Source organism: Echiichthys vipera, assembly GCF_963691815.1.
Source record: "Echiichthys vipera genome assembly, chromosome: 5".
Taxonomy (NCBI): Eukaryota; Metazoa; Chordata; class Actinopteri; order Perciformes; family Trachinidae; genus Echiichthys; species Echiichthys vipera.
In genome coordinates this window covers 23,147,418-23,162,952 of record NC_139830.1, presented here as the reverse complement: position 1 = coordinate 23,162,952, position 15,535 = coordinate 23,147,418, and the positions used below count along the sequence as shown (strand labels likewise).

General features: G+C 41.2%; 1 protein-coding gene across 3 annotated transcripts in view; it reads right to left on the bottom strand.

Moving 5' to 3' along the window:
* Nucleotides 1–15,535, bottom strand: part of stard13b (StAR related lipid transfer domain containing 13b) — a gene marked incomplete at its 5' end in the record, with an annotated part of 47,204 nt that overhangs the window by 11,829 nt on the left and 19,840 nt on the right. The gene's annotated exons all lie outside the window — the stretch shown is intronic.

The following is a 15,535-nucleotide window of genomic DNA, read 5'->3' as shown; positions in this document are numbered from 1 at the left end:
CAAAAATATTTTTGCACAATTTTTGGGCAATTTTAGCGAAATTTGTTGTTTCCATATAGCTTTTCTGATGTGATATTTCAAAATCTGAATAAAATATGTGAATGGAAACACGACTATTGACTCTGTGATAAACAAATGCCCCGAGCAGTCAGGATCTCAAGCCGGCCTTGCTGACCTCAGAAAAGTTAGCAGTCTGAAGCCTTCAGAGTCACTGACACAACAAAAGGAAACAGACCGTTGGCACCTTTCCATTAATGCTAACAGAGTCGGGTGCCATTTACCGCCTTCTTGAGACATGCTGTCTGACACACTGGTGCTACAGTACACAATCTCTTTTGCATTAAGAAAGTATATAAAATAAAATATATAATCAGGTTTAATTAATAACAAAATAAAAGCAACTGAATAAGGAAGAGGCCCACCTCAAATGCTCAAACCAGGATTCGTTCAAATGTATTCATTAAATACATCTGGACAGTTTTCTTTCACTTTACTGTAACAAAAGTAGAGCTGAAATGATAATGTAATTAATCAATTGACAGAAAATTCTCAGAAATTATTTTCATAATTTATTAACTGTTGCAAAAGTGACAAAAATTCTGGTTTTAATTCCAATCTGGTTACAAATGTGAACATGTTCTGGTTTCCACAGTCTTCTACGATAAACTGAATTTGAAGATGTCACCTCTGTCATTTAAAAAAATATTTCCCGATATCTTAAACAATTAATCAATTAATTGAAAAAATAACTGATTTATTAAGGGTGAAAATAAGATGTAGACAAAACTAAGAAATCTAATTTGAAAATCTGAAAATGTGAGCAGGGTTTTCCACAGCTAAATACATAAGCAAATGTTTCCATCAAAAACTATCCAAAGTCAGTCACTCTATAGTTACATGAACGGGAATTAGATATCACAATGTGGTAAATGACATAAATCATTTAACATAAAAAAACAAAGCTGAGACTTCAAATCTAAGAGAAAATACTCTTACCAGTTTCAGTGCTTCTTCAAAAGCCACACAGCTAAGTCATTTACCTCTGCCTCTTACTCTCAAACACACACCTGGGATTTAGTCGGCTTTCCACAACGCAAAACATTTCAGGAGCATATAAACATCACGTCCAAAAAAAGTTATATATGAGCTGCACCCACGGGTAACAGACTGCTCTCCCGTCACACATCTGAGGTCTCTGTTCAACTCCCTGTCTGTGCCTGTCACACTACAGCTGAAACGTGAACCACAGCCATTCATCACACAATACTGTGTAATTACAGCGACCGTAACCTTGCAATGAAGATACTGCTATCACCAGTTTTAAAAAACAAACTGTTGATACAGGACTCACCTGTGCCGCTTCACATTTGTGTCACAGAGAAATCAATGAAAAGTGACTTTGGTCTTCAGACTGACCAACAACTGAATAAATATTAACAGTTCCCTGTGTCCTTGGATGAAACAAGTCTACTGTTTACCCCCTTCACCAGCAGTTGAGTCAACATGTGTATGCAGCCAGCAGCCTCACTGCTCTGTTCCCACCTGTATCACCTGGAGTTAAAGGTTGTCTGTGCAGCTATAGGCTTCCTTCCCAGGTGGATAATATCAGGCCTGTATTATTCAACTGCAGCCCATAGTGAGGGCGCTGCCAGGTCCTCTTGTGTCCCACAGCCGCAGGTTGGACCACTGGGAGCAAGTAACATGAGCTGGGAATTCCTCTCTGTTTGGCATTCTGTAACGCGATACCGAGACATTCTGTCCTCTCATCCTCTCTCTAAGGAAATCTCTTGTGGATAAAAGGCTGGGCGGGCATCATGCCAAAGAATGAGAACTTGTGTTTGCTCTCCACAACCCACATCTTTAAAACTGTGTACAGTATAAAATTACAGTTGCACAAAGAGATGAAACCCAGTTTGGCTGTGACACAATGGCCCAGAATGTCAAAAGCTGCGTACGACTTAAATATCTGCGGCAAAGGCGACTCCCTTACAATTCACTTTATGCAATAGTTCACTATCAAGGACACTGGTTATGCAATTCAGTGTGATATGACATGCTACAAAGTGCTGCAGGAAAAGATATGGCACACTCGGACAGTGCTCGAGCTGAACAGACACAGGAGCTGCCAAAATGATGACAGTTTTAAAGGCTCGTTCGCATTCCACTCTTTTTACAATATATTTACAGCATGGGTACATTTATGATATGCTTTGTTTTGTTGTGAGCTGCTGCATCTGTCTGAAAGCAGAGCTTCGTGATTAACAGTAATCCTCTTTCTTTCATATTCTTTAAGGAAAACAAACAAAAAAAATACCAGCTTCATTCATTCATGTTTATGGTAAGTACACCAGTCATCATCATCATTGAAGCACAGACCTTAATATGTCTACTTTCCAAAACCCTTCAATCAACTAACGCCTTATTTCCGGAAACAAATTATTGTGTACTTACGGGATATTTTCATCATACAGCCAGAATGGTTCATATATCCGTCAAGACTTAAGAGTGTCTCTCAACATGTCAGAGCATCTTCATTCCCACGCTGAACCACATTCCTGCTCTCTCTCTCTGAAAACAGCTTGCAGTTTGAACTCAGATCCACAGTTCCTTCTTTCCCCTTTCTCTTTCCATCTACCCCCAACCTCCATGTGCCTGCCCCAACACTAAATCTCTCCTTCAACCCACCCCTTTCAGTGGTAGACTCCCTAATGTTCAACCCCCCCCCCCCTCCCCCTTCAGCTTCTTTTGCCCGACCCTCCTACCCAGCTCTGCCCACGACAACTCTTTTATACCCCACTCAGCACATTTTTGGCAAAGATGTAAGCTTCCGCTGAATTCTGGGTCTCTTCTTGTATTTCAAGACCCTGTTATTAAACATGATGAATTTACTACCATTTCCTGAAAGATAACTTTGTTTCCAGCAATTTTTGGCCAGAGCGCATGATTTCAGCTTTTCCAATTTTCAAAATTTCATCCAAGAAGTGTTAACGCTAACGTGGGAAATGTTTCATTTAAACAAACAAAAGGGAAGTGTCGTTTTTCATAGTCCAGATGTTGTTCCAGCAGGTCAATGAAATGGAAAAAACGTAGGCAGCTGAACCGGGGGAAAACCATGACATAAACTGTCGGCAATCAGCAGCAGTGAATCACTCAGCTCACAAGACTCTCCGCTAACATCATCAGAGTGATATATATGTCTGTTTTACCTTCGTCTCAGCCTCTCTGTCTGAGACAAAATCATCGAATGAGAAGAACTGTGTTATTTGTGTCATCTGAGACAGTGACAACAGTGCTGCTGTGGCACTTGACACAAAATAAAGAATAACTTTATTTCTTGTCTAAAATACATCTAAAAAAAACCTAGGTAAGTTTCAGCATCCATTCAAGGTCATAGTGTAAATTGTCACGTAAAATATGATTATTATTATTATTATGATTTAGAAAAGATGAAGCAAAACACAATGTTTTCCCAATTTTATAATAAAAGATTTGTATTATATTATAAAAGATGAGATCACAAAACTCCTGGGATGTGTAAGGAAAATCTATTAGTTTAAAAATGTGGATAAAATGAGGAGCACTTTAAATAACTGAGATTTGCCATGGCGCTATGATTACGTAAGGACATAACTTCCATCCATAATTTCCTATAACGTATTTACCATTCCATGTGTAGCCTGCTTCTACTGCGCCTGCGCTTTATGACGTTTCTGCCATTTCCTCTTGTAAAACACAACTCATCTGACCCACTGGGGCCTGGACTGGGTACCAAGCTGCAAGCATAGACAGAATGACGCAGGCAGTCCACTTTAGTCACTTTAACAAACCATTTAACAATAAATACACTCAGCATATATCGGAAGCTTTAAAAGCACTCTAAAACAAACTGCTCAAATGTAAGTACTAACAGTGGACTCTTACAAATGTGTCTGTCCCTTCCTCCCCCGCACTGCACTGATGCAGAAACAACTAAATGAATCAGCCAGACAAGCCAGCCAAATATATCAGTCAAAAACACACAGACTATAACTAAGCACAGAGACTGTTGAGATTGTATCAAAAACACCTGGAGAAAGACAGAGAAAGACAGAGAGAGCCAGAAGTATGGGGGAAAAAGATTCTAGTGGGTTGGCTGGCGGAGAGGTGTCGTCACGCTGAGAGACATGGAGGGGAGGCCTCTCTTCTCCTTTATGATGCTAATTGCATACAGACACCCACTCACAGTGAGCAGTCCGCCTTACTGTAAAAGTAAGACTAGACAGACAGCCAGGGGGAACACACTGTCTGCCCAAAAACCACAACATCTGATGTCTCATGCCCAAAATAGCCTAACATTTCCTTGTGTCTCAGTTTGTTATCTCCTGTGCACAGGAGAGCAAACAGTAAGCACAAATAACGACAGCAAAAACACAGATGTGATAAACACAAAGCGAAAAAAGATTGTTGATAGAGGAGGAACAGGAGATCTCTTCTCTATTTGTGAGAGTGCAGGTCCTCTGAGGGGAATGCTGGCAATGCACAAGGTGGATTAATATTGCAGTGCCCCATGTAATTCACCTAATGTCGTGGGAATAAAGCCTGCCTATTTTCAAGAGTAGGTTTTAATTAACAAAGCTCTACACGTCCCTCAGACTCCAACATCTTTAGCACAATACACCCCAGTCATCAGCATACCAGGAGGTGCCACTCGCTAATATCACAACACATCTTTAGTTCACAGCTTTCTCATCATCCCCGGCAAGGTGTTGAGACAAAGGACAATGGCCAAATCTAAGAGATTATCTGTCTACAAAGGTGAGTAACAACACAGTGCCTTTGTGGATGTGACTTTACTCTTGACACAGTGATTGGCACATGAGCTGGCTGGCTCTGCAGGCTGAGTAATTACAGAGTGCCGGTGTTGAATCACCCACGGACTTCCAGCCCCTCATTTGATCCTGTGGGGCACACAGGGGACCTGTTATCCTGCAGTCGACATGGGATGCAGCTTTAAAATGATCAGCTCTGGGCTGCGTTGCTAAGACACCAAAACAAAATTCCCTCAAATACAAACGAGCTAGCAAATCCTGGCCCTGCTTTTGCCTTGTGGCCCACAGTGACCTGTGGAGAGATCCTTTCAGTGGACCGCGGGTCTCCAGTAACAAGTGGATATACAAAGCAGACATCAATGCCTCCTGGAGGACGGGGACTTGAGGACAAACACAGTGCCAGCCCAGGAAAAGCCGGTGCCAAGGAGGCATTAGCATTCTGAACCTGTGTTGGTCAGTGTTTCGCATCTAGACATCCAAGATTCATTTAAGAGCCTCTTCATATATACAGGTTAGCCTTTTACATATAGCTCAGCTCATATCATCATCATTAGCTTGTCAGTTCTTCTCTGTTCAAAGATAGAAAACAGATACAAACTCTTTCAAGTATAATACCCAGTCTGGTTTAAGAATCTTCATATTTTTAATGACTCCACTGGTGTCTGTCCACCTTTCATTTAACAGCAGATACACACACTCACAGCAAGAACTTATTGATTCTGAGAGTAAATAACACAACCACGTGAGCTAGGGAGCTGCTGTTGTTGACCATTGTCAAAGCCTGCTGGGTCAAAAGTCATCTGAGCTGTGTTTTTCTCTTAAGGTCCTGTATTGAATTTAAACAAGAGCGGCACAGCTGTGGTAACACTCTCCTTCACCTCTGAAGAACACCCAGAGAGAGGGTCCTTTCATCTGCAAGGGTAACAACTCTCTCTCTTTCTCTGTCTGTCTGTCTTTTTGTCTCTCTCTCAAGTCTGCGATTACCAGCCACAGCTCTTGCTTCATGATAACATTTAAAAGGTCCCGCATTATGCTCATTTTCAGGTTCATCCTATTCTCTGTTAACAGTTTCTACACATGAAAGCAGAATCCGTAGGCACCGGGACAGGATTTGAGCGGAAGCGGTCTGGTTTCTGTTTGTAGACTGAGTAGTATTTACTAATTATGTTCGGCTGCATGAGGTAAATAGTCCGCATTGATATGCTGATATCTGTTTATATACCTTTTTATACCACAGCCTGCAAGAAGAAGTCTTGGCCTGGATATTTGCCTATACAAGAAAGCCCGAAATGTCAGCTGTTGCCCCCAGAGAGGAGTATCTGACATCAGACAGGAAGCTGATGGGTTCCAAGATTGGGTTCATACTTTGTATGAATACTTAGTATTTTGTGTTTCTGCTAGAGCAATTTCACATGGTTCAATTTAAAAAAACACACATTCTTTTTCTCATAATGTCTGTCTGAATATACCTATATTCACCCTCTGTCTGAAACGCTCCATTTTAGCCCCTAACTCCTTGAGCCCCCCGTCCGAAAAAGCCCAGTCTGCTCTGATGATCTCAGTGTTTCTGGCATCTGCGCTCTTGGCGTCTCTGCACTCTCATTGCAGCCAGGGAATGACTGTAACAGCAGCACTTTCTACTTATATATATTATAGTTGTGAGTAAGTCTTGACGGCTCGTTTCAAGACAGTTCCTGAATACAGGCTAGGTGCATTTCTCTGTGGATTGAGCGTTTTGATACTTTCACAGTATTTATATAGCACCTCAACGTGCTTTATAATAAAAACGGATACGGAAATCTCACTTTTTACCATCTGGAACCTCAATGCCTACATATAAATTTCCCTTATTCCTAAGCAGTGTTATTCCCCAGTAGTCTCATAATAAAAGCAAAAGCTGATTCATTTCTTTCACACAGTCCTGCCGGAGAACACAAAATCAAGATGGATCACTGCTTGAAGGAGGGTTACACAGTTAGAACCATGCAGGGTCAGCATAATGTTGTAAACACTTTTAAACTATGGAAAATCACTTCAAGTTGTTTCCAGAAGCAGATATACAGGTTCCAAGACACAAAACAACAGCTTGGGAGAAAAACGGGAGAGGTTATGAGAGTCGTCCTACCACAAATAGCCTTTCAGTAAAGAATTTACAAATGATCCCAGACCCAAACCGCTAAATGATAGCCCAGTGGATCTGGTCAGGTGTCACAGCCAAATAATGGGCTATGATGTGTGGGCTGCGTGGCCTCTGAACAAGCCAAGGCTTCAAAGTTGAAACTGTTAGCTCAGTGGTGTTTTCATTCAACTCGTTACAGCATCTCACTTTCGCTCAGTTTTGAGAAAATGTTCTAACAACCACATGCCGATTCCCCAGGGTCGCTTGGCAAACAGCAAAAAATGAGGGAAGTGTCGAGTGTACTAGAGCTTCGCAGACAGGTGTCCTCCTCCTTCCCCTTTGGTCTCACTACAGGACACTTTGGCACATGACTTCCAGCAGACACTTCAAGAGAAGTGTCCCTTACTAGAAAAGGGACCTTTGACCTCAAACCTCTAGGAAGGAGGAGACATCTCAGCAAAATCCACATGCACCTCCACTCCACTGCCAGCAACTCTGAACAGAGCAGAAATCAATCAGCAGAGCTTTCTGTAAAATACATACTACATGACTTCCAAGGCACAATGCACATGCTAAACATTTCCAGACACTGGACTGCAGCCATGTTCCCACGTATGTTTAAGTGTTTTGACAACCATCTTGGAGGCCTTATGAAGGATTTGCTTTCTTTGGTGATAAAAACATCAACTTTGGCTTTTGGAGATTTCCTTTTTCATTTCATCGAGGCATACCTCCCTGAAAACCCCTGACTGTTTCTCCAACCTAGTGTTGATCTTTGCAGAGTAATCATTGTGCTAGTTGTTCGGTTGAGGCTATTGAGTCTATCTACAGATAAATAAATAACACAGTGCAGGATGACTAATGCAGGACGGACAGTGATAACATATATCAAGGGCTAGCTATCTATGATGATATTTGTCTCTCGGAAACTGTAGCTAAATAACCATTCTTATCTCAATGCTCTTTATGTTATGTTGTTTTTGGTCTTCATTCCAAAATATTTTTTTTATTAAAGTGAGCTCCTCAAACATAATAATAGCATGAGAAATCTTCCCAGGAAGCATATAAACAGTAAAAGTAACAAATGAGGAGAGATGTTGTATCTGTGGGCATCCTTGCTGACCTTGGTCCAAGTGTAAGGCTTGGAAACAGACTGAAGATTGGAAAGTTAAACTGTGGGCCTGCTCCACTTTCCCTGAGCTCTGCTTTCTATCCACTAACATCCCATTGAAGCTTCCCTCTTTCTCTTCTTTTCTTCTTTTCAGTGTTCCTCCCAAATCTGAGTTGTCTTTTCCTCTTTGCCCCTACTGTGTGCCATGCAGTTAACTGTATCTCCTTTTAGTCCTACAAACATATACCACAAGTTCCCAGAGGTGTGTGTTTGTGTCGTGATTTGAAGTCCATACATGTCTTGTTTTATGTAAAGCACAGTAGGCTGCATGCCTTGCCATGTCATGCTGTTTTCCCACTCATAATATACGGTTGTGTGGCCATAATTCTTCCTTCCCTTTGATAGCCTATATAAACACTGTAATTTGGTTTTCCGAGAGCGCCGTATAACACAACTAAAGGGAGATGACTATAAATTACTGACAAACACAACTGTACCAGCTGACCTAAAATCTTGACTCTAACATGGAAAAAGACTGACTGGAAAGTTATCAACACATGTTTCATAAGACCTGGCACCCACACAAGTCAAATGTCTCATGATGAAACTTTAGCAGTACAAAGGTACTGTGAACTAACAGATGAGAAGAAAATGACCAGAAGAAACTCTTCTGAAGTCGAATCCTGCAGAGCTGCATTAGGTCCACCTCTCTTTCTTTGGACTGGATCCCAGAGGGGACGACATGGGGTTCCCTCCTTCTCTGAGAATGGCCTCAGAGAGTCAGAGGGTAGAGAGGGAGCCGATGTCAGAACAAGGGCCCCTACCGTGAGAAAGCCCCCTCTGGACTTCCACAATAAAAGCATAGAGCCATCCCTAGGGATGCTGGTCCTAATTAACAACATCAAAGTAAATGGCGACAAGGCAGCCTCAGGAGCCTCACGGCACTCATGCGGCAGACTTGTGTCGCACCGGAGATGATGATACTGTCAACGCGTGTTGTTATGTATGATGAGGTGTGGCGCATATAGAATGCTACCATTGAAAGAGCTAAGTGATTGTTCTGCTTTATCAGAGCGTTCACAGAGAGTCTCTCTCACACACAGAGCACTAATAGAAAATGTAGGACCATTTGCCATTCGTGGCTTCAATGACAGGCTGTATTCAGACAGTCACTCCCTGGCTGAAAGGCCTATAAAGTGAAGAGACAGCGGCTGAATGTCTGTGGACTGCATGCATGCTGCCTTTACGCCTGTCAGTTTTTCCAGCTAATGACATGTAATGTACATTTCTACCACAGGAGGGCAGCTAAGTGCTGGACTCAAGGGTTTACATGCAGATGTGGGGAAATGTGCTATATGATGGAAACAGACTGTCTAATATATGTGAGGAAAAACAACCCATTTCTCAACAATGTAATGTGCTTTTTAAGTGTAGTTTGAAAGAACAGTTTTCAGCTCAATACAAATCAATTCATGATAGACATCACATGACAGTTATCTCCACTGTCTTTTGATTTTTGTACAAAAGTTGTTTTCTTTAGATAAGCACATCATTTTGTAAATCCAGTAAGTAAAATGCAAGTCCATAAAATTTGAGTGTGAACTGAGAATGTTAATATATCTACATGCGTTATTTATCCAAGATGAATTAGCTTAATTATGACCGAGAAGGGGTTATTTGGGTCAGAACATATTTAGTGTGCCATTTGCTCGACGGAGGTTAATAAGGCTTTTTTTTCGTGAATTAGCATTTTTCTAATCTGTGGAATGTAAAAAGACCTGAGAACAGGAGATGTTTTCCATCATGGCTCTGTTAATATGTGACTTTCCGTTCCTGTTACAGTGCAGTGAAGGCATTTCTCAAATCTCCTCTTAGTAAATGATTAGCCCAGCGCATGTGGCAGCTGTCAGCTACTCTCACTGTGTGATGCATGCACAGCAGAAAGATTTAAAGGAAGGGTGTGAGCTCAGCCTGCCTCCTACAGGCGACAAGTGGGAGTCTACATTAGAGCTTTATGAATGTGACCTTTATTTTCCAGATGTTGGTTGGATTGTGTCAGTCTGTTCCTGTCTGTTCCGAGATTCTTGAATCATTTACTCGTTCCTTATCAGCAGGGATGTTATTACCAACAGCTACCAACCAACTGTCGCTACATTTTGGATTCAGAAACAATTGCGACAGAATGTCTGGTTATTCATATATGGGATGTGTGTGAAATTAAATATTTAGCTGTTTGTTTTTTTGTCATTTGGATTTAACTACATTTTTTTTCTTTGCCTGCTCAGCAAAGCAGGTTTTGAAAATCTATCAAAAATAACCACTTCTTACAGTATCATAATACAGTATCTGTTAATGGTTATACATTTTTGCACAGGCATTCTCACGCATTTCAGAAAAACAGTTAAGAGAAAGCTTGGATCTGTAATTGCTGCATGTTTCGCTACTAAAAAATCGTGAATTAGGTTTTACAATATAAATGATCCTAACTCAACCGTAATGACAAGCATCCATCTGTTCTAAACATCTTATTCTCTTCATTGTTAGCTTATCACACATGCACCCTGGACAGGTCATCCGTCTATCACAGCACTTACACATTCACAGAGCCATTCATACACACATGGAAATTTACACTCCATGCAAACATCGACATGTCCCAAATCCATACTAAATACTAAATCTATACTGTATGTATTACATGCTGAAGTCCCTTTCACACATGCAATGCAAACCTCAAATGATTTAGACATTACGTAGTGGAGCTTTATATGAGAACACAAATGTGGACCAGACATTGAACAGTGTTAACCGTGCAATCTCCCTATTGCAACGTCTTTGTAATGTCCGATTGCGACCATGTGTGAATAGAGCTGGTCATTGAATGGAGAATTAACGGCAAGCAAGTGGGCGTGTTGATGATGTTTCTATTATGCGGCTGGCATGAACCTTTTTAGAAAACAAACCTCCGGTGGTGTAGAGGGGCAACGAAAGAAAGATGACAACGAAAATGTCTAACTGGAGAGATGACAAGATCCGTGAACTTCTGTCAGTAAGGGCAGGACATGACTGTAATCCATGTAATCCTGCCTCGGGCATGCACTACCCAGGCACCACCCCTCATCTCAACCAGGGTGTTTCCAGTAAGCTCGAACATATCTGACATGGAGAATATCTTGTTGTGTCCTACATGTGTGAAACAGAAACTTCGGACAATGTCTCGGACTTTTCGTTTTAATACAAAAAATTATACAATTGGTGCAACGTTGGGTGTCAAACTGCAACTTCACCGCCAGCTAAACTTCAATAACAGAGAGCACATGTCTTTAAGATGTACTTTTTTTTTTTAAGTTGTCTCACCACCACCCAGTTTATTTGAAGTTTTTCCAGCTGTGAGCAGCTTCCCGGGAGCATTGCATTTTGGGCTAATTGTGTAAATTTGACGTAATATGTATGTAGTGCCTGTTCAACAGAATCATCATTTAATTTAAGCACAAAACAAGAGAACAACCAATAAATTTAATAAGTTGAAGCGTGATCATGACGGTAGTGCGAGAGGTAGACGATCAGCTAAGCAAAATTGCTTTTCACTCCCTGCCAGTTTTATTTACTGCCCTCTGAAGGTGGCAAACACAATCTGCATAGCAATCACATCTACAACAGAGAGGTTCATGAATAAAAGATAAAGTGGGTTTGTGTGTACTAAGTAAACAATGCATTATGCTACATCTCCACTTTCTATCAAACCTCCATTTGAATGACGGAGCAGTTATATTTGTTTCACACACAGATGATCAAACACACCACATGTTAAGCAGACCATTGATGAATAATTTAGTGCTTTTGAGAGAAGAGTCTTGAGTGGGAGAGGACCGAGTCCGACGAGATTCCTCACCTTGAAGTGCTTTTTCACCGTTACAACTTCTCAAAAGATAGAACAATAAACCCCTTTGCAGAGCTTGTTTCTAACAATTATCCAACTGCTAGTCAGAATAAGAACAGAGGAAGGAGAGTAGAGCTTGTTCTCTTAACAAGCTGAAGTGTTCCTGTCCTCTCTATGCTAAGTATTATTCAAGTATGTAAGCGTTACACACCACTATCCTGCTCGGAAACATTTAGCTTCTTCTTAAATTGTTTTTCTCTGTTGATAAAGTGCATTTAAACTTTGCAGAAGGTTTAAACTGTGTCAGTAAACTTCTCTAAACCATGATATAAAGCAGTTTGTGCATATCTGCTGTAGTAGTGAGCAAACAGCAATGTAAGATGGCACTGTCCATGCAGTATATACACTGATACATGGCAGCATGAGAACAAATGTGTCTGATATCACATTAACCTGAAGACAAAAGCCTTGCGGCCATGACACCCAAGTAAAAGGCACGCTTTGTAACTCCAGGACACAGGCAGATTCATGATAAGCACACAGCTGTCACTTCATAACTTGTGTCAATTGACAAGACCATGGCAGAATGCACTAATGGCCTTTCCAGGGCAGAGATCAGAGTCCACTGGCTGCACCAAGGTCAAGAAGCCACGTGGAGTGGCAGTGGAGGGGTCACACTGGACAGAGCTTCTTGTGCAAAACACAACAGCTCCTCAATAAGGAAAAGAACCAAACAGTCACAGTCAGCGAGGAAGCTTTTAGTCACGGTGTGGCATTCAGCTGCTCAGGATTTCCACCGAAGCCCCGATGAAGTTTACAGGACTTTTCCGTGAAGTGAACAATCCGTGAATGGTCTGGCTTTCATTACATTTCAGCGTGGTACACAAGAAAAACCATCATCTCATGCAATGAATATGCAAGTTCTGAACTATATATGGACATAATATTATGAGATGATTCAATAATGTTCTTATATTTGCTTAAACACACACCTCAATGGATCTCAACATTTCCTGAGATGCCATACCAAATTCCAGACTCAGTACCACAACCTACAGAAGAACAAACAACATCCCCTATGAGACCTGAATAGTATAAATATATATTATTCATAAAACTGTAAATTTCTATCGATGTGACAGTTTGGCTATAAACTTGTTAAAACAAAGCTATCATTTAGGGGCAGCCTGTGTCTTAGTGGTTAGAGCAGTCGCCCCATGTAAAGAGGCTGTAGGTCCTTGAGGCAGCGGCCCTTTGCTACATGTCTCCTCATGTTTCTCTCACCCCATTTCCTGTCTGTCCTGTATAATAAAAGCTTGAAAAACTGCCAAAAATAATCTTTAAAACAAAGCTATAATTTGGGAAAACAAATAAATAAAAACAATTCTCTATGGTGGCATGGATAGTTCATTGGTCCACAAATTACGGTATGTGTTCAACAGTATAAAATATGTGTAAACGAAGGGTATATTGGACACATGCAATATGTTAAATACATGAGTAGAAAAAAAAAAACCCTGCAGAAATCCTGAAAATCTGGGCCCTTTCAGAGTGATGAGGAATACTTCTCCAAAATCAGAGGAATATTTCCAGGAAAGGAGACACATTCCTCCACAATGAAAAAACAGGCCCTTTCCCTTGCACAACAATCCCACTGTGCAGCACTCAAACGCCTGTTTCTTCACAACTTTCTTCACACAGCGATGCAATTATATCCATCAACTCTCCAAGCTGATGATACTGTCAGACAACAAGAACTTGTGGATCTTCAGTCTGTCCTAGTTCTTTGTCAGTAGGTAATCGCAGTGGACTGAACGAGAACACACACACCACGCCATCAAATCGGAAACATGACTAAGACCCCACAGGCTTCCCTGGAATTTGGGGTGAGACAATACATGAGTAACTCTGCTCATCACCATGGCCCCCCTCTCACTTTCAACCTGCTGTGTCAACAGGGCTGTCCAGCTGGAATGCAGGAGTCACTGCAACACATGGGAATGAGTCCTGTGGCTCTGCATCCTCTTCTGTCAGCCCTTTAAAATACTACCTCGCTGCTATCCTTCACATTTCAAACATGTATGCATCATACATGAGGTATGAAAGGAAGTAAGAGTCACACAGGGTCAAAACACTGCTCTCCTGAGGAAAATTATGAAAAACTACCACACTGAAAGAAAATTGCTCAATTAAGGCATTTAAGGCAAGTGGAAATTAAAAAAAACTGCAATTAGCAACATTAGGTAAGAAAATTGCATTAAATTGCATAATTACACCACTTTAGACAGCCCATGAAAATAGTTAGGAAACTTTTTTTTGCCTTTTATCACCTTAGAAACAGACACCTTGGAGATATACAGATACACAGACACAGATATCCAGACAAATATTTAGCTGAAACGGGTGACTTTTTCAACTGAAGCTAAGGAAGATGATTGTAAACATTCTGTGGAATATTAACAATTAAGACTGATTTGTGATATTGAGGGGAAACTGTTCAAAATGTTATCTTTGGTCACTTTGAAAGCAGCCAAATAATAAACAAACAATATATAAAATAAAAGCACATTATATTTTAAAGTATTGTAAAGTCCTACCTGACATAAAACATGCAAGTAAAAGCTGTTAAAATGACTTGATCCTAAAACCCATTTCAAACATGTACATAGTTTCTGTCCTTGTCACAGATCACCTTAATTGTTGGTTTGCTGTCGCAGACATCTGTAATCTGAAAACACATGCCGGGTTACATGACTGCACACGCCTGCAAACATCAGATCATGGAGATTTCCTCCTGAAAACGAGCGTACGTACACTCAGCTCCAGGACATCTTCGCACATCAAACCAACAGAAAGCTCTGTGTATCCTTCCCATCGTCATGATTACAAAAAAATGCCTCATGCGCTGCCTCAGCCCTCTGTGGTGATGCAGGAAATCTTGCCCACACAAGAGGCTGTGTTATCTGACTCATGGTCTCTTTTAGTGTGAGCGAGTGTTGAACTATGCCATGTGTTTCCATCTGATGGCTGAAAATGATGAAGCTTCTGTTATGAAATGTAGCCAAATGTAGCCAGGAGTGGTAGGGCTTTGTCCTCTCTATTGTTGTGTTGCCCCGCCTCGTCCCTGGACTGGGGGGCCCTAAATCTCCTGGTAAAAGTAAAAGGTAAAGAGGTTACAGGCTTTGGAGAAAGATGAATGGGGTGGTCACCACTATTGCTCTCCTGGCTCTCCATACAGCAGTCCACAAATGACCTGAGGGCTTGTAAAACTGTCAGGCTAGACATTCATTGATATCATTTGTTTACACTGTGGGCTTACCTATTGTTACGTAACTGATCCTATAGCTTATCACCTCAGTGTTCCCTATAGTTAGTCAGTACTAATTATTCAACACTGCTGCACCCTTGGCTACTGGCTGAAGGTCAAGTTCGGCTTTGTTCAGCACACACCAACAAACACACACTCACACACACTCACACTAACACACACACAAACACACACACACACATTGTTAGAATATACACAAGGAAAAAAAGCCAGCGATATGAACTGACATTTGACAGAGACAATCAGCTGATCCTAAACGAACACAACACTGCCCCTGCTTGCTCACTTG